This window comes from Canis lupus, chromosome 19 (assembly GCF_048164855.1).
Source record: "Canis lupus baileyi chromosome 19, mCanLup2.hap1, whole genome shotgun sequence".
Classification (NCBI taxonomy): Eukaryota; Metazoa; Chordata; class Mammalia; order Carnivora; family Canidae; genus Canis; species Canis lupus.
Window position 1 is genome coordinate 21,542,335 of NC_132856.1, and position 18,249 is coordinate 21,560,583.

The 18,249-nt window shown below is 48.1% G+C and overlaps 1 long non-coding RNA gene across 1 annotated transcript; it reads right to left on the reverse strand.

Moving 5' to 3' along the window:
• Positions 1-699: 699 nt before the first annotated feature.
• On the reverse strand, positions 700-18,190 carry LOC140609985 (uncharacterized). Its single transcript, XR_012011781.1, has 4 exons — positions 16,830-18,190; positions 13,545-13,756; positions 2,262-2,392; positions 700-1,742 (listed from the first exon to the last, which is right to left on the reverse strand). It is a non-coding gene; the product is annotated as an uncharacterized lncRNA (long non-coding RNA).
• Between the last annotated feature and the right edge of the window lie 59 nt (positions 18,191-18,249).

Consider the following 18,249-nt stretch of genomic DNA (forward strand, 5'->3'; position numbering starts at 1 on the left):
CTGGGGGTATTAATTCCCCAACACTTCAGTCTTCTCTGAGCATGGGCAGAGCATGCTCTCCTCTCTAGTGGAAGCTCTCAGGGAGTCACAGGTGCTTCTACTAGGAGGCCATGGGTGTAGGAACAGTGAGTGCCAGGACTCATGGATGGAGCCTGCCAGTGTTTGCCCCAACCTTCATTTTTAGGTTATGAGGTTCTGACCCAAGGCGTGCTCCCATGACCTAAACACTGTCACCTTCCAGCCACGGTGATGAGTTTGGGTCCCCAACTCAAGCTGGACCAATCACAGTCCTCCCTGGAACTTTCACTAGCACTATCAGGGAAGGAGATATTTGCTTTTGAGGTCAAGAGGACTATACGCCACCAAACGGTAGCTGGCAGCCGTCTTGCCCTGACAGTGGAGCAACTGCCCTGAGAATGAATGAAGCCAGCATAGAAGAAAGTAAAGTGAGGGAATGGAAACAGGCAGAGAGGGGCTGATGCTTATTGGTGACATTACTGAAATGTCTAGATCCAGCTGTGCCTGAAGCCAAAGCATTTCTGGGCTTTCTGATCTCAGACTGATTAATTCTGTTCTTGAAAAAAAAAAAAAAAAAAAAAAAAAATAATTCTGTTCTTGCCAAAGCAAATTTGGGTAGGGGCTCCATCATTTAAAAACAACAAGATTCTGATATGAGTAGACTCCTCTCCCCCAAGGGTATTATTTTTAAAATATTTTATTTATTCATTCATTCATGAGAGACACAGAGAAAGAGGCAGAGACAGAGGCAGAGGGAGAAGCAGGCTCCCTGCAGTGAGCCTGATGTGGGACTCAATCCCAGGACCCCAGGATCACTGCCTGAGCTAAAGGCAGACCCTCAATCCCTGAGCCACCCAGGTATCCCTCTCCCAAGGGTATGAATGCGGACTTGAGAAAGAGGAAAGAACTATTTCTTAGCGTAGAATCTTAGTTTCATGAGAAGACTTGCCCACAAGATATGATCTAGATAGAAGATAGAAAGAAGAAATGGAAGATAGAAATGGCCCTGAAGTGAGGCATAGCAGGAGCTTTTAGCAGACATCACAGGCCACAGATTTTAGAAGGACCCCTTCCCAGGTCCTATTCTTCTCAAAAGAAAACTTCATGGAGTGACATAATGGAAGCTCTTACGTTTGTCGTTTGAAGCTTTTCAATAATCATAAAGTAAATGAGCACGTCAGGGCTAGATTTCCAGGTAGCCATGCCACAGGAGTGTGCTATTGGAAAACTATTTTCACCAATATTTCATTCCATTTATTATTGAAGAATTCTCTGAGCTTGACTTTTTTACTATCAGTACCCATCTCCTAAAATTACTTCTGTGGCTGAGGCCTGTAGTTATATGCTTTTTTAGCCAGAGTTCTGAACTTTGCATAAAGAGTACAGATAATTTGCCCTTTGCAAGGTTCAAATAGTCACTGTATAAGACCTCCCAGTGAGGAATGTTACCAGCCCCATTCCCATGTTAAACCCCTAACCCTCAATGAGATGGTATCTGGAGATGGGTCCTCTGGGTGGCAGTTAGATGGAGAAGAGGTCATGAGAGTGGAACCCTCATGATAGGATTCGTGTCCTTATAAGAAGACACACAGCTTGCTTGTTCTCTCTCTGCACATGTATGCAGAAAGAAGAGGTCAAAGGAGCACATCGAGAGATGACGGCAGTCCACAGGCCAGGAACCAAAATGGACAAGACCTTGATCTTGGACTTTCCAGATTCCAGAACTATGAGAAAACAAATTTCTTTTGTTGAAGCCACTGATTCTATAGTATTTTGTCATGGCAGCCTGAGCAGACTGAGACAGAGGGGGAAGTGGATCTCACTGTAAGTGGAAAATGAGCCCAGGAGTAGGTGGCTTTTTGTCACCATCTCCAGGTCTACAGTCAGAGGTAGTGCTGCTCAGCACAGCCACATGGCCACAGTTGGTGGCTGCGGAGGGTGTGGGACCTGGAGATGTCTACCGTGGTTTCTCGACAAGATTGGTAAGGATATTTGGGGTGGGACAGTTCTTCGAGAGGGGCTGCTACATGCATTACAGGATGTTTAGCAAGCCTGGCCCTTGTCCACTAAATGCCAGTGGGGCCTCCCAGCCATGGGGACGAACAGAAGTACCTCCACACATTTCCAAACTCACCAACGGGAAGGTAGTCCTGCGCCTAATTGCAACCAACTAGAACCGCCACGTTCTGAGCGTTTAGTCCTTGCTTTATTACCATTCTAATAGTTGGCGTGTTAAAGCTTACCCCGTGGTCAGGGCTGCCCAGGGAGTTGTAAGGGGAGAGCATGTCATTCCTTCCGTATTTGATGAGAAGGTGTCCTGGTGCTGTAAGATTTCCAGGGCTAATCAGAGGTAGTAACATCTGAAATCCAGGCCCTGGAGAGGCAAAATGGCATGTGTCCAATGGGTATGCAGTCAGTATTGTACCTTGACAAATTATTTCATTGATTTCTCGCTTCCAGACAGAAACATTAAACTTATGAGGAGTGTCACCTTTTTCCCTAGCTGGCCCTCTCTCATTTGTCTTCTGAGTCTGTGCTCTCAGAAATACCTTCCTTAATTAGTCTTGCTGCAACTTATACCACCTTCTCCTTGCCTGGGCATCCGTATCGTATTACGCTCAGAGACATTAGAACACACGGGGTCTACAGATTGATCTCTGGAGTTAGATTATAGGTTCGAGTCCTATCTCCGTCCTTATTAATCGTGAAACTGTTAGTTGTATAACTAACAGCAATATACTTTTTTCCTCCTGTCTATAAAACAGGGGTAGCAGTAATAGCTCCTATCTCAGGTTGTCGGGAGGGTAAAGTGAAATTCCTGGCATTTGAGGGATGAAGAAGCAACAGTTGCCCAAAAGTCTTCTTGCACAGAACATTCTGTGGCTTCACCAAGGTGCAAGATACTCTCAAAGTTCTCTGCCATTTTGGGGTTAAATTATTTAAAACTCCAGTTTAAAATGCGAATATTGGGAAACTCCTGGAGCACAGAGTTGTGTGTTATCTTTGTATCCTTCGCATGAACGCATGGAAGGTGGGCACCAATCGACTGTGGAGTGAGCAGTGTGTCCAAAGGCTTTCTTTGGCCATTGTGATGGTACCGATAATGGCAGCCCACCTCCACTGAGTACATACTGTCACGCTGAGCTCCAAGTGTTTTACATAGATATTGAGTTATTTAATCCTTATGAGGTAGACAGTTTTATCATTTCCATTTTTTCAGGGAGGAAACTGAAGCTGCAGAGAAATTGATTTGCCCACGTTCACACAGTCAGTAAATGTGACCTCAGAAAAAGACAGAGCAGCCTGGGAGGGAAGCAAAGCTCTGTCCTGAGAACCCTGGCCTGCTAACAGCTCCCCGGGGCCTGGGTGGGTGGGTGCTGAGTGGCAGAGTGGATGGTGGTGGTGGGTGGGTGGTGGCTTTCCTCCAAAGAGTGATCGCACAGGATGTCATCTGTTCTCAATTTCCACTCTGGTTGTCCTCCGTGGCAGTCCTCCAGCCCAACACACGTGCTCAGGCTGTTGGCCAGGAGCTAAATTTATTTGCAAGCTTTGGGTTCAAACAGGTACATAAATTGTATGTATACACCCTCATTCCTCAGTTTAGCCTGACACAGCTGAGTACCCATAAGGTTTTCACAGGCTATGTATTCCCAGGCCTAAGCCATCAACCCCGTCAGACGGCCTCCAGCTGGCCCCCCTTGCATTGCCCCCCAAGCACACACCAGGCACCTTGATGGCCAAAAACTGGCGCATTTCCACCCTCACCTCTAGTGAGGGCTTCCTGATATCCCAAGAACCTAGAACTCAGTCCAGCCTTCTGTCTGAACTCTGCTCAGCTTAGTCCTTATGTCCTGTTCTCTCACAGCCTGACCTCCTCTGATCCTTGTGATTCATCCCTCTCATGCTCCTTCAGGCTTTTCCATTGCTCCCAAATCAAAACCCACTCCATTCAAGGGATTTATTACTCTCTTTACCCTGGGGTTCTCGCCCATCTCTGTGGGCTCCCACCAACCTCCCTCCAGTGCCTCCCTGCATCTTCCTGACCTTCCTTAGTTTCTTATGAGTGAACAGGATATTTTGTTGTCGCCAAGTTGGGCGATCACTTTTCCTTCACTATGAGGGAATAGTCTTCCAGTGATGGACGACGAGCCTGTGTCCACCAATAGGCTTTGCTGGAGGGATCCCAGCAAACCGCTCATAGTGTAAATCACCTTCTTAGAAGTCTCGTCTACCATGGAGTCGGTTCCCACGTTTGTGTTTCCTTCAGTGCCATCAGGTGTATGGCTTTCAGAGGCTGTTTTAGGGAGGCCCACATGACAGAAATTTCAGATGCTCTTTCCACATTTGAGAAAAGACTCCATTCCCCCCAAACACAGGGCTTTTGGGTTTTTTGTGGGGGGGGGGGGAAGGTTAGCCAAACAGCCTTGAGAGTAGGGCCTTAGTTTTGCATCTTCTGCAGAATTTGACATTTGTTGAACCGAATGGAAAGGGGTAAAGTCTGGTTAGGACATTTCAGAGGATAAGGAGGAGGACGTGCTAGCTAACATTGGTAGCAACCCTAACCCGCAGTGAGTGCTTTACAATACACGGCATCTGTTGATAATCCTCCAAACAATTCTCTGAGCACATATTTTTTATCCCCATTTTGTGAAGAAGAAAACAGACCCAGAAAAGGGTGAGCAGGTTACCTCAGGCCACACAACTCGTCTTGGGCAGTGGTTGCATCATAACTCAGGCTTTCCATTCCTTCTACGGTACTGACTTGCTGATTAAAGTCAGGCCATCGTTGTGTTTCAGCTTAGATAGATCCATTTGCTTTTCCCTGTTCCTACAAGACCCTGTTTTCCAAACCTCTAGTGAGGGCTTCCTGATATCCCAAGAACCTAGAACTCAGTCCAGTTTCAAATGTTGTCAGAATTCAGAAGTTTTGAAAGGCTGGTAGCTACCCAGATTTTTTTTTTTTTAATGGAATTCTGGTAGTAAGTAGTCAGTGTTTGGAATCCACTATCTGAACATTCAGGAGAGTGTCGGAAACGTAGCTGAATAATTTACTGAAGTTTCGTTCACATGTGCCTGCATTATGAAATTCCAGTCCTTTTGCTTTTTCAATCATGGGAAATATTTGGGGTTGAGCTATATCTAAGAGGGAGCATTTCTTTCTTTATTCAAAGGAGTTTAATTTTTTTGTTAAATACTGAAATACATTGAGGGGGCCTTACTTGCTGCAGATATGGAAATGGGACCACTTGGGTTATATGTTACCAGTTGCCAATCTCGCACGCGCTTCCACAATCTGTCTCCTTTCAAAGTATGACAGTTGGCAGAAATTCTCCAGCATATGAGACTGTGATTGTTTCCCGACATTAAAAATCAGCCTTCAGATCATTGTTCCCACATCTCTAGCCCCGTCCTCCGCTTGCCTCTTGCACACAGCTGTAGCTCACCGGCATCCTCGGGCACGGAGGAGACCCCCTCGGGTGTGCACACTGGGGGCATCGGGTTTGATGCTCTCTACCTTCGCTCTGGGGTGGCTAACGGCTGCCATCCCCTCATGTAGAGAATCCATCAGCTGCCTGGAGAAGGCAATGAAGCATGTGAGACCCAGGAACTAACTCTATTTCCTAGCAACCGGGGAAAACCATTTCTCCTCTGTCAGCAGGAATGCTCAGATTTATGTAAGCTACAAACGCCCGTTATCACTATAATAAACCATATATTTGCAGGCGGTATTTACAGCCAGCTAATCGTGGCACTCCATCCTGGCAGCCCCCGGCTTGAGGGCTTCCTATTTGGAGCCCCCCAAAATACGATTAGGTGGATGCTGAGTACTAATTTAGTTAACAGCAGTGCCTGACAAAGCTACTAACCGCCTAATTATGAAGGAAGATTACTGATACCATTAATTGAATGGTTGTAAAACTCTGGTAAAGTCAGATGGTAGTAAAGTCCATTTTCAATTTACTAGGCTATTAAAAGTATTTCCGGCTATAAAATAAACAGACACAAAGCATACTAAACAGGCTAATATGGAAACATAAAAAGAGAAGGGAGAAGCTTGTCGTAGCAATTAGTGGTCGTGATTAGCTGTGCCACAGACCCGGTGGTGGAAATTAAAGATTAATTTATGACAGCGCTCTGGCGAGGGAGATCTGCTGGTGACTGTTCGGCCTACAGGTGGGCCGGGCACTTGTCGTTTCGGTTGCCAAAAAAAATCATCTCTGACTTAGGCAGTGCTTCAGGCTTCTGTGAGACTGTTTGTTAACCTGTAACTGAAAGCTGCTTCATTGATACAGTCCCTCCTTTGGAGCCTCCGTTTCCCTACAGGACTGAGCTGGTTTAGAGGCATTGCAGCTGTAGGAGACCCTAAGGGGACCTGTTCCAACATCACATCCTAGCAGCCGGGATCCTTACTGATCCTTAAATACAGTTCATCTGTTCATGGTGTTCCTACCTGGACACACCTCTCCACTCGCTCTTGGGGAAACTCTTCTGGTTTCCACATTTTGGAGAGTTCTTTTAGAGAACCTGGTCTCACTTGCCATTCATCCCCACTGCCTCTTCTTGTATTTTTAGTTGACCCAGCTGGTAGGTTCCTAGGGAGCTCAATAAAGGTATGTGGTCTAAGGGAAGGGAAAGCATTCCAGGGCCGTGAAGCATGTCACATCTTGGTCAGTTTCACCTAGAAGGTGTGGGAAAGTTGAGAAGAGGTTACGTAAGAACCAGTTACTATGCACAAATAACAGGAATGACGTTTGGTGTGGAATTTTGTTATCAAAACATCTTTCATGTTCTGATGTCCAGAAGCAGTGATCAAATAAGCTGTTATAATAATAATGCGTATTACGCCACTCTTGCTACTGAGGAGATCGAAGCTCAGATAGGAGCGCTGACCTCTTTCCAGGTCCCAAAGTCAGCAAATGACAGAGCTAGGAATAGAAGCCATGTCTCTGGCCCAGGCTCGATGAGTCGAACACAGGAACTCCTTTGGGGGTTAGTATTGGCCTAAAACCCTACAAATGCACTAAAGTACTTATTTGCAATATGAATGCAGATAAGAATGCACCGTTGGGGTGGAGGGGACTCCTTAGACTCCATTTTGAGAATGATGTGTGACATGTAGCTTCATCCAATGAAGTGAAGACGTTATGCTCCAGCAGAGCTTGGGTGCATTACCTTTTTTCCAGCTTCTTGGATTGGACAATTGGGGATTGCTTCACCAAAATTTAGCCACCCCATCACTTTCTTGTTTCTCCAGCCTAGATCTGAGCTACTCAGAGTGTGGTCCCTGAGCCAGCAACATCAGCACTCCCCAGAGCAAGGAAGAAATGTAAATTCATGGGCCCTACCCCAGATGGGCTGAATCAGAATCTGTTCCCTAACAAGACCTCAGGTGTTTTCTGGGGGTGTTTAATGCACAGTAAAGCTTGAAGAATGCCTCTCCAAATGTTTCTTCCTAAATTATCCCAGAGTAAGAATCATCTGAGGTATTTGCTGAACACATAGCCTCCTTGGCCCCTGTCTGGAGCTTCCCCACAGCAATGGGTCTAGATGGGTCCTTGGGCTATGTGGGTAATGCTTTCAGGGGTTCCTTTCCCTGAACAGAAGTCAGGGTTCTCTGCTGTAACCCTGTGGTTCTCAGTCCCAACTGTCCATTAGGATTACTTGGCAAGCTTTTCAAAAATACTGAAGCCAGGAATGTACTGAGAGCAATTCCACTCCATTGGGTGGAGGTGGAGCCCAGGTACTTTCCCTGATGAAAGAAAGTGATTCTGATGTAAAACCAGTGTTCATAGCCACTGTCTCAATCATTGGTTCTCAAAAATGTGGTCCATAGACCAGTTGGAAAAACATGACCTGGGAACTTGTTAGAAATGCAAATTTGGGGGGCTACCTCCCAGACCTACTGATTCAGAAACTCTGGAGGTGGGCCCAGTTTTATGTGTTTTTTAATAAGTTATCCAGACAAGACTGGCTACATAATTTGTGGGGCCCAATGCCGAAGGAAAACACAGGGTCCCTTGTTCAGAAATTAAGAATTTCAAGGAGGTGTCAGCAAAGCATTGAATAAAACATGGAGTCCTCTAAGCACCCATGAAGTCAGCACTGCTTCCAAGTGATTCTGGTGCATGCTAAAGTTTCAGAACCACTTGTCCAGATTTTTCTCTAGGTTCAAGCTTGTGTCCAGGGGTGATTCTCAGGACTTAGCATCCATTGTCCCTGGAGTAATGATAATAACAGTACTATTCACTGATCATTTGTGAGATACCAGGTTTGGCATTTCCCACACATTATTTCATTCAAATCTCAACACAACCCCGGGAAGCAGGTTCTGTTATCTTCGTTCCCCTTGTACAGATGGGAAAACTGAGGGCCAAGGCCAGTCGCCATTGGTTGGTTGACTGTGTTGAATATCAACTGCATATCCCCTCCTTACAATTCTTCTTGCTACAGTAATTGTCAGCCCTGAGGCCATCTTTACTCATAACTCTCTAGGTGAGGACAGATTGGAAGAGGAGGGTCTGAAAAGCTTTGCTCTCATAGGATATAAAAGTCTATAATCACAAGTCTTCTACTTAATGTTTTACCAATAGGGAGCTAGAGGCTAAGACAAGGGACAGAGCTAGTTAGTTAGTGACAGTCAGGATTTGAATCCAGAATCTTCTGATCTCGAGTTCCTCCTACTGTTTGAGGCTGCCAGAGTCCTACACACTCATTTACAGGACAGATAATGTTCCTCTTCTGGTAGTTCTGAAAGAGAGGGGAAGAGTAACAAGCCAAGGAAAGAAATGACATCTTCAGAGGGCTAGAAAAAGTGAGCAAGGAACAGCAAAATACTCTAGAGAAGACTTGATTAGAAGAGAGAGGACACTAAAGTGAAATTGTCCCATCGTTGTCAGCTGGGCATCCCTGAGCAAATGATTTCACCTGAGTCTGATTGTTCTCAGATAATAGGAGTATAATAACTACCCACCTTTATTGGGTTATTGTGAAAATTCAATGAGACCATGGTTTAAAAGAGCCAAAGTGTTTAATATAGTATGTGCTCCATAAAAGATGGCCACTTGTGTTATCACTGGGGTAGCCTTTGCTCCAGGCCATGGGATTGTGAAGGAAAAGTCTTTGCTCTACCCCTCTCCCCATTCCTTCCACCCGCTCCCCCCCCCCCCATATCTGCCTTCTATCACCACCCTATCTGTGGTGTTAAGTAAATAAGAAAATTCTGGACTATTTCAGGTTCTGTCCCAACTCCACCACTGTCACTTAGACTTTGGACTTGTCTATCCCCTGTTCTAGGTCTTGGTTTCCTCAGCTGATAGTAACAGGCTTGGACCAGTGACCTATGAGGCTCTAAGATGCCCTGCTGGCCTCTGAGCATCACAGGATCCATTTGCACTTGAAGCCTTGTTCCTGAGCACATGGTCTCTTGATAAACACTTGAAAGCTGAGACGGGAGAGATTCCAGAGGCAGGTGGGATTAAGGTTTGAATCTGGTCTCACCCAGCTATTTACTGGAAGAAGTGTGGGAAAGTGGAAAGTCCTCCCTCTACATGCTGAGCCTCAGTGGCCTGGTTTCAAAGGTTTTCCTGGCATTTCCACGAAGACCACGAGGATCCCTGACTTTCCATGAGCCCCAGAGCTGAATTCTGACTACCATAAATTATGGTGCAGCTCAATTCATTCCTGTCTCCCTTTTGCCCATTGGATCCCCCAGGAAGCCAACTCCGAGCTGCCATTGGTGAACAGGAGGCAACGTCTGTGGAAGAGAAGGGGAAAGGAGGGGTGGGAAGAAAAGGGGAGAGGAGGAGGGAGGAGAACCAGGCAAAGGGAGAAGTGGAGCTGCAATGCTGTCACGAAGAAGTCCTCAGCCACCTCTGCAGGGTATCTTCCCCTGGGAGTTCCCCTCAGAGTCATCTGAGTTGGAGCTGGAGTGGGGGGGGGGGTGTTGGGCCCTGACGCCCCCTTGTCTGTCAGTTGTTAGAAGCAGCCCCCATGGAAGGGGACAGGCTTTGGAGAGGAGGCAGCTCTGACTGGCTGCCTCTTTCCTTAAGGGGTATTTGGATAGCTCCGTGCCATGTCCACCACTCCTTTTTCCAATTAGTGCACCTTGGAAATGCAGACCTCCTAATCTTAGTCTTTGCAAGTGCTAATTGGGTGGAGGCTCTAGAGTCTCTAGTTTTTCACCAATTTGTTCTTTTCCTCTTGAAAATAGGTCGTAGGCACCTGGGTGGCTCAGCAGCTGAGTGTCTGCCTTTGGCTCAGGTCGTAATCCCAGGGTCCTGGGATCTAGTCACACATCAGGCTCCCTATGGGGAGCCTGTTTCTCCCTCTGCCTATGTCTCTACCTCTCTATCTATATCTCTCATGAATAAATAAATAAAATCTTCAAAAAAAAAAAAGTCACACTGGGAGTCAAAGCTGGCTGAGAGTTCAAGCAGAGGGAGTGATATGGGATGATCTTGTCCCAATACTGACACTAAGAGCCCTTAGTTGCTATCAGTTACTGAATACTAACTATATTCAGGCTGAGGATGACTCTCATTTTCTTTAAGGTCCTTTCACAGATCTAGTGTGGTGCTGTGAGCGCTGACTCTGCACCCAGTGGTGCTAAGAGCAGCCCAGTCAGGAGCGCCTGGCCTGGGAAAGGCCAGAGAGGCTTGTTCTGGAGAGAGCAGCTACAAGGCCTTTTGTTTCCCACATCTTGTGTGTAACAACCAAAGCTCTGCTCAGTAGCATCCGTAATGGTGGAGATGAGGTTGTGTGTGTGTGTAAATATCAACCTTTGACCGGCCTCATGAATATTAGAAGTGTGCTGTCTTTGGTGAAACTAAAGCCGATACATGGATCGGCTCAGGTCCCTTAGAGGCATGCACGTGTTTTCATGAACAGGGTATAAGAATTCAGGGAGGTCTGTAAAGTTGGCCCCAAGATAATCACGAGGCACAATCACTAAATGCCTCTGTAAATGTTCATGCCGAGGGGGTGGTTGTGACAAAAGAGGTCTTGTGAACTGTTTCATGCTTGCTTGTTAATAAAATAATCGTTGATAACTTTTCTTCTGTGTGGCAGAGTCCATCTCTTTAAAACACAGAAAAGAGTCCTATGTGCCATCGCTCGCCCTGGTCACCTCCAGCTTCCTCAGCAGCTGCTCCCTGTAAATCCGTGAAAGAGCATGGGGGCTGTCCCTCGACCACATTCTCTCTGGTCCACTGGCACCTGGGCATTAGGCCAGCCACCGTCTGCGTGTACTTCATTTAATACCCATGGCAACACGAGGAGGTAGGCGCTATTGTTTATATCCACTTGATTAGTGAGAAAACCAGAGCTCAGAGCGATGCACTACCCCCATCCGAGGTCCTCACAACAGACCGAAGTGGGATGTGGATCCCTGCTTGTTTGTTTCCCAAGCCTGCTGCCTGCCAGAGGGTTGTCTGGGGCGGCAGGAGGGAAAATGAAGTGGGCCTCGTGCTGTTCAGCTGGTCCTTCTGATCCCCTGTCACTGTGTGCTACAGTAATATTAGGGAAGTGGCCATTCTTGCACATCTGGGTGACTCATTTCTAAAGGATTTTGGCCAGCTCATGGGTCTTGAATTTCACCTCAGCCATGAGAGCTTACTTCTAAGATTTTATCAAGCAGATCAAAAGGCCAATATTTTCACCTGAATGAACGAATGAATTTGAAAAAGCTCATTTCTGACTCTGTAAAAACCAAGGCCTGTATCTGCCTATGGCTCCATCATGAGCCATCCATGTGACCCTGAGCCAGTTCCTTTAACCTTTCCGCATTAATTTACTTCCTTAAAAAAAAAAAAAAAAGATTTTATTTATTCATGAGAGACACACAGAGAGAGGCAGAGACATAGACAGAGGGAGGAGAAGCAGTTTCCATGTGGGGATCCTGATGCGAGACTCAATCCCAGGACCCCAGGACCAAGTGTCTGGGTCAAAGGCAGAAACTTAATCACTGAGCCACCAGGTGCCCCTTAGTTTACTTCTTCCAAAATGGAAATCATCCCTCCTGCCAATTTATGTCTGTGATTTGGGTGTGTGTATGTTTTAAGAAATATAAAGTAGGACCCTAAGATGATGGAACTCATCGTGAGAATGCTCAAAACTGGCAAAAATATCCATAGAGGATGCATCTGCTGTCCAGAAAAGAGCATCAGGAAGTGTGGGCTTTCTGAGCCTTTTCAGGAGTAGAACTGGCCTGTGGCCTGATAGAAAGAGCTTTGGAATCAGCCTGTCCTGGTGTCAAAGACGATGGCAGCACCATCCCTCACCCCGCCATCCCCTTGGCACTCACCATTGCCATGTGTCCCCTATCTGGAGCTTTCTCTGGCCACTGGAGTATGCTCAGCTTATAGACAGGCATGGCTGGGTATGCCTAGGGATGATGCCCCTGACAGCAGCCCCGACCAAAGAGGAATGGGGGTTGGTGGATAAACACCCGTGTCCTCGTCCCGGAAGCATGTGCTCCATAGTCTTCCTGTGGTCTTCAGCTGGCCTGAGCCCTAATCGCCCACAGAGATACCCTAGGCACTAATGCATTCCATTGGCTTTCTTCTCTGTTTCATCTCTTCATTCCTTTCCCGTGTTCCCTGGGACCACCTTGCAGATGAACTCTTTGCTCTCAGATACTGATTTCAGGGTCTGCTTTTATGGAACCAAGATCCCTGGTTCAGATCCCTTCTCTGCCACTGACCAGTTCTTCGTCTTTGGGCAAATTACTGCAGCATCCTCACCTAGAATAGGGAGATGGCGAACAGAGAACACATCTCACAAGACGGTTGTCAGGATTCCAGAAAATATCCTGTGTAAATGGTTTAGAACAGCATCTGGCATATGGCAGGCGCTCAGTCAATGCTACCACTGTTGTTTTTTATTATTGTAATTATTCGTATTATAATTGATAGCTCCTGAGATTCCCTTGGCCAAGTCTAAATCCATTCTGAGCGCTCTAAGCCCTCAAACCTCCGACTTACTCTGGCTGAGTCTCCCTGGTTATTACAGGGCATCTAATTCATGTATTCATTTAACATATCTTTAGCAAATGTTGACTTAACACCTATTATGTTGAAGACACAGTGCTACGGTGGATATAAAGAGTAAGATGAGGTCACTGTCTCCAAGGAGATAAGACATATCCACACATAGTTCCGGTCTAAGATAAATTGTGATATGTGCTCTAGTCTACCTGCCAATAAAGCAGAAAGTGAGTCGAGAGGAAAGTGAGGATCACTCTATCTGGTGGAGGAGGAAGTGGTATTGGAGGTAGATTTTGAAAGTTGGGTAGAATTTCAACAGAGGAGAAGGAGGAGAGAGAATGTGGTAAAAGGAGGAGTCTGGCATTCTGAAGAGAGCTCGTCCGTTTACAGAAGCACCAGTTGATGGATGAGTCCTCTTAGCTGAGGGGACAGCAGATTCTCATGATAATAATAATAATAGTAATAGTACCTTTCACTTACATAGTACTTACCATGTGCCAGGAACTACTGTAGATGTGCTATACATGTTAACTCAATCCTTACCTTCAAGGTCAGTTCATTGTACAGATAAGGAAACTGAGGCACAGAAGGGTCTAGTGTCTTGCCCAAGCTCACTCAGATGCTACGTGGAAGGCTGGCATACAAATCCGGGCGGTTTGGCCGCAGGGTTCACACTGTGCACTACATCTCAAGAATGACACCTCTTCAGAACTTTAAGGGAATGTGTTGCCGGGATGTTGACAATGGAGTACAGCCTGTGAAAGAAAACCCCAGAGCCCCATAGAAGAGGTCTCCAAGGGATCAGAGGGCTCTGGAAGTTGCAGTTACCCTGACAACGCTCGGCTCAGGCCAGCCACACCCCCAGGCTCACTCTCACTGGTTCCCAGCCCTGGCTTTGCCCCTGCACAGAGTCCCCTTTCCCCTCGGGGCCTGCGGGGAAGTATCCATGGCTTGCGGTGGGTGGCTGCGGTTTGGCACTTGGGACCCATGTGTAAGAGGAGCTCCCTGGGGCAGAGGCATGTGTTTGTCTCCAGAACTCAAGCCCCAGAGAGCCTCAAATAGGTGGTAACATCACTGGCTTGATCCAAATCCAAACAGGGCAGGGTTTTCCTGTTTGTTTGTTTGTTTGTTTGTTTGTTTGTTTTTCCTCCAGCAGGGAGAGGAAAGAATGTGCCCCGGGCTGCTAATTGGATAGCGAAGTGACCGATTTATTATTTTCTTATCCATGCTGAGCAGAGCTATAGGAAATCTCTGGGGCGAGGAAGGACACGGTGGGGAGTCTCTGGGTCTCTTGGAGATGGAGTTCACAGTTAGGACCAAAGCTGCCAGCTGACATGTTTTCTTTGGCCTGCCCAGCATTTAAAAAATGTTTTTAAATAGATGCTGACATTTTAAAACGGGGGAGATTATACATGAAATCCTGCATTCCTGGCCGTATTGAGAAACTGGAAGATCTGGGCTCAGATCCCCCAAGGTAACAGTCTGGGCTGCAGAGCTGGGTCTGCCCCTTTCTGCAGATGGCCGGGATCCCCACCACCAGTTTCACTCAGCAGCATTAGCTCTGTGGCCCCCTCCACATCGGAGCCTGTGACCCCAGAAGGAAGAGAAGGTGTCCTCCTAGGACACCGACCCATCTCAGGACAGGCACTACCGTGCAGTTGTGGTTCAGCAAGCAGACCAACAGCCAAGGCATCCTGCGAGAGGTGCTTCTGGAGTCAGTTTAATGGCAGATTAAGTTGCCCATTACGAAGCCATTAGAACACAGCGTGATGCATCACTGGGTAAACGAGAGGGGCTGAAGTCAGAGACAGGTTCCTGGAGCGCTCCAGCCAATTTACTTCTGCTTCCCCCCACCCCCACCCCCACCCCTAGGCAGATGAGAGTAGAGACTGTAAATCACTCGCTATGCAATGGCTCATCATAAAGGATATGGAGAGAAATTAGGGGAGGCAAGGAAAAGCAGTGATGAACAAGGCAGGGTTGTTACGGCGTGATTGAAGACAGCAAGACGGTGCCTGTGAAGCTGCTGGAAATCCAACTTGGGCTTCTGGCCTGATTTTGGCCATCCTGCACTAACTGGGAAAGCCACCATCCAGGCTACTGCTTTGCCCCAGAAGGCCCGGGGCTGGGGGTGGGGTGGGGGGGTAGAGCTGGGGGCGAATACGTGGCTGGAGAACTTCCCAAGACAGTGCCTGATGGTGCCAACTACATGGAATGTGAAGTCACTCAGGAGTCTCTTAATCCCGCTTCTGTTGCTTTGGGCTGTGTGACTTTGGATAAGTTACATAACCTCTCTGAGTCACATTTTCCTCATCTCTTGGATGAAGTAAACATCCTAAATGCAAAAGGTGGTGCTGGAAGTCATTGTAGGCACTCGCCAGGTGATGCTCTCTTCAATGTAATATAAAAGCTATAAATTGGATGATCCCTAAATAAAGGTAGAGTTCATGACCCCTAGCTCAGGTGGCACAGTCAGTTGCACAGGGACGTCACTGGCAGGTTCCCTTTTGTTCCTCCTGAGGAATGGAGGGAAGGCTTTCCCCGTGCGGGGTTCTCGGAGTGTCCCAAGCAGCCACACAGGCTTTCCATGAGGCTCAGGTAGGCAGTTTTGAATGGGAGAGCTCCGTGGAAGAGGAAGCTGCCCTCAGCTCACTGTGCTGCTCCAGGACTCCCCAGCACCGGGCAGGAACAGCCCCCATCCAAGCTTGTTCTCTCCCCTCTCCCCCTGCTCAGGGCCCTGGGATGCTGACCCCAGCAGCGCCTTGCTCTTTGTCTTTGTTTGGGCTTCCGCCAAAGCAGAGCCTTAGATGAGGACTTGAGGACTGCTGGTTTCTCAAGAGGTCAAGTGAACGGGGAGCTGCCATTCAGATCCCCCTTCAAGGAAGGACTGGTGGCCTGGGCAGGGCAGTCAGCTCCTTCAGAATCTGCCCCAGCTGCAGAGAGAGCAGCTCTAGTGCCTGAGGTCAGGCCCTCCCTTCTGGGGGCTGCTAGCATCCCCTCTGCTCCCACAGCCTGAAGGGGTGGACGTGGTGAGGCCTGGCCATGCAGCCCCAGGGGGGCTCGCCCCAAATTCCCCGAAGCTTTGTTGGTCCTGCACCGCACCTCACCTTTTCCCTCTATCCAGGGCTCCTTCCTTCTCTAGGTTTCCTAATAAAGATCTTGCCCAAAAATGCGGCCCAAGAGTCTGCCTCTAGAGAATGCAGGTCGTGGTAGGGTGGTCTCCGGACTCAGGAGAAAAGGCAGCAGGGAAGGCAGGAAAGGCAATGTAAGGGTGTGTTGTCAAAGCCAAAGGTGCTGCTAGGACCCCGAGAATGGGCCAAGACCTCCTGGCATTTGTCCACGAGCTGCCCACGGCCCCACATTCCTGGGTGTCACCGTGGACTGGCTGAGAGGGCTCCCCACCTTCTGGGAGGACCCCGAGCGGAGAGTGGGTGCACTGGAAATGGGATGCTGTCAGCATGAGTCTGAGCTTTATGACGCATCTCACTGCAGCTGGGGCTGAAGTCAGCAGAGGGTGTGGGGTGGGGGGGCATGGCATGGGACACCCCAAACATGTTAGGCGTGGCTTCCAGGGCCCAGTGGAAGCCCCAGCAGGAGTTCAGAGTGAGGAGGGGCCCGTGATTTCTCCCCTGTTCCTTGCTGCCTCCACAGCAGCACTCAGGCAGAAACTCTGCTTCCCGCAGCCCCGGGGTGCCAGCTCGTCCTGGGATGGATCAGAAACCCCAGCCCCCCTCACCCCTTCTGGCTGAGGAACAAGGGCCTCCCTGGATTGCTGGTCTCGGGGTGTCTGCCCCCCCGCCTTACTGCTTCCTTTCGCCCTGCCCTCACCTCTGTCCATGGTCTCCTCAGGAAAGGGTCTCCGGCTGGATGCTCTGGGGACCCTGATTGACAGGATGGACCAGGCCACCTCTCGAGGACGACACAGCCTTGTCTCTGAGTGACCCTCCGGGCCCCGTGAGCCCCCAGCCGCAGCTCCTCGTCTCTCCTCCCTCCCTCCCTGCCAGTGTGGGTCTCCCCACAGCGTCTGCTCACTTTTGAATCTCTTTCTTGTAGATAAATTTATGTCCTCCTCCTTCACGGCTTTGCCTTTTGATTCGGAGGAGGAAAAAAAACCCATTTCTATAAAGCTATTAAATGTTTTCCTTTCACAGACACCAGTTTTGTACATCAGAAGCGCGTTGCCTTTCATGACTATTGAATTCTCGGAAATGGGCTTCAAGTGCCTATTTCAGGAGTTAAAATCTGAACATCAGCTCTTTTTCCCTCTGTGCATTCCTGCCACGCAATCCTAATCCTCTCCGTGATGGATCCCTCTGGCTGGGTAGAAGGAGGATCATTTAAAGGAAATGTGAGAAAGGAAGAGGAGTACTCCATTTCAAGAGATTTTTCTCCCAGTAGTTATTTTCCACAGGTGAGAGGCAGTGAGACTGGCAGCAGATTTTTTCAGTGAATATATAACCACTCCTCCACCCTGGGTCCCCAACACACGCATTCTCCAGGAACGCTGGAACACCCTGTGAGCGCATTCATTCAGCACATGCTGAGTGCCTACTGCATGCCAAGCAGCCAGGTCCTGAGAACGAGGCATGCGATTCCTTGCCCCTGCCATGGAGTCTATATCTAGGCTGCGTGTTAGAGATGAATCCAGTGATTCACACAATGTCACGTTGCAGTTTTCTCTTTGCACTTGCTCTTCCGTCTGCCTGGAATGCTTTCCCCTTGGGTACGCACGTGGCTTGCTCCACATCTCCAGGGGTTTTCTGCAGTCCTCACTCTTCCCGGAGGACCTCCGGCCACCCAGCATTCTTGCTCTCTTTTCTCTTTTGTTTCCTTGTTGATGGTCAGTCTCTGACAGAAAATAAGCCCCGTGAGAGTAGAGATTTCTCTCTCTCTTTCTTTTAAAGTCTTTTTTTTTTTTTTTTTTTTTTTTTTTGTTCTCTTTAGTAATCTCAGAGCTGAGAAGAGTACACGGCACATGGTAGGTGCTCAGACAATGCTTACTGAATGAGTGAACTGTACCAAGTACTAATAAGTGTGGGGCTCACAAGGACTGGAAAAGGAAGGCTCCTGGGTGGAGATGCCGATGGGGCTAATCTAAGAAGATCCGGAGCAGTAACCAGGCCTCAAGGGGAAGGGACTGATTACAGGCAGGAAGCCCGAGCTTGGGCGGAGGCCGGGGACAAATGGGAGCTGAGGGGCTTCAGGAACTAAAAGGAGTTCAGTGAGGTCAAAATGGGATGGAATTGTA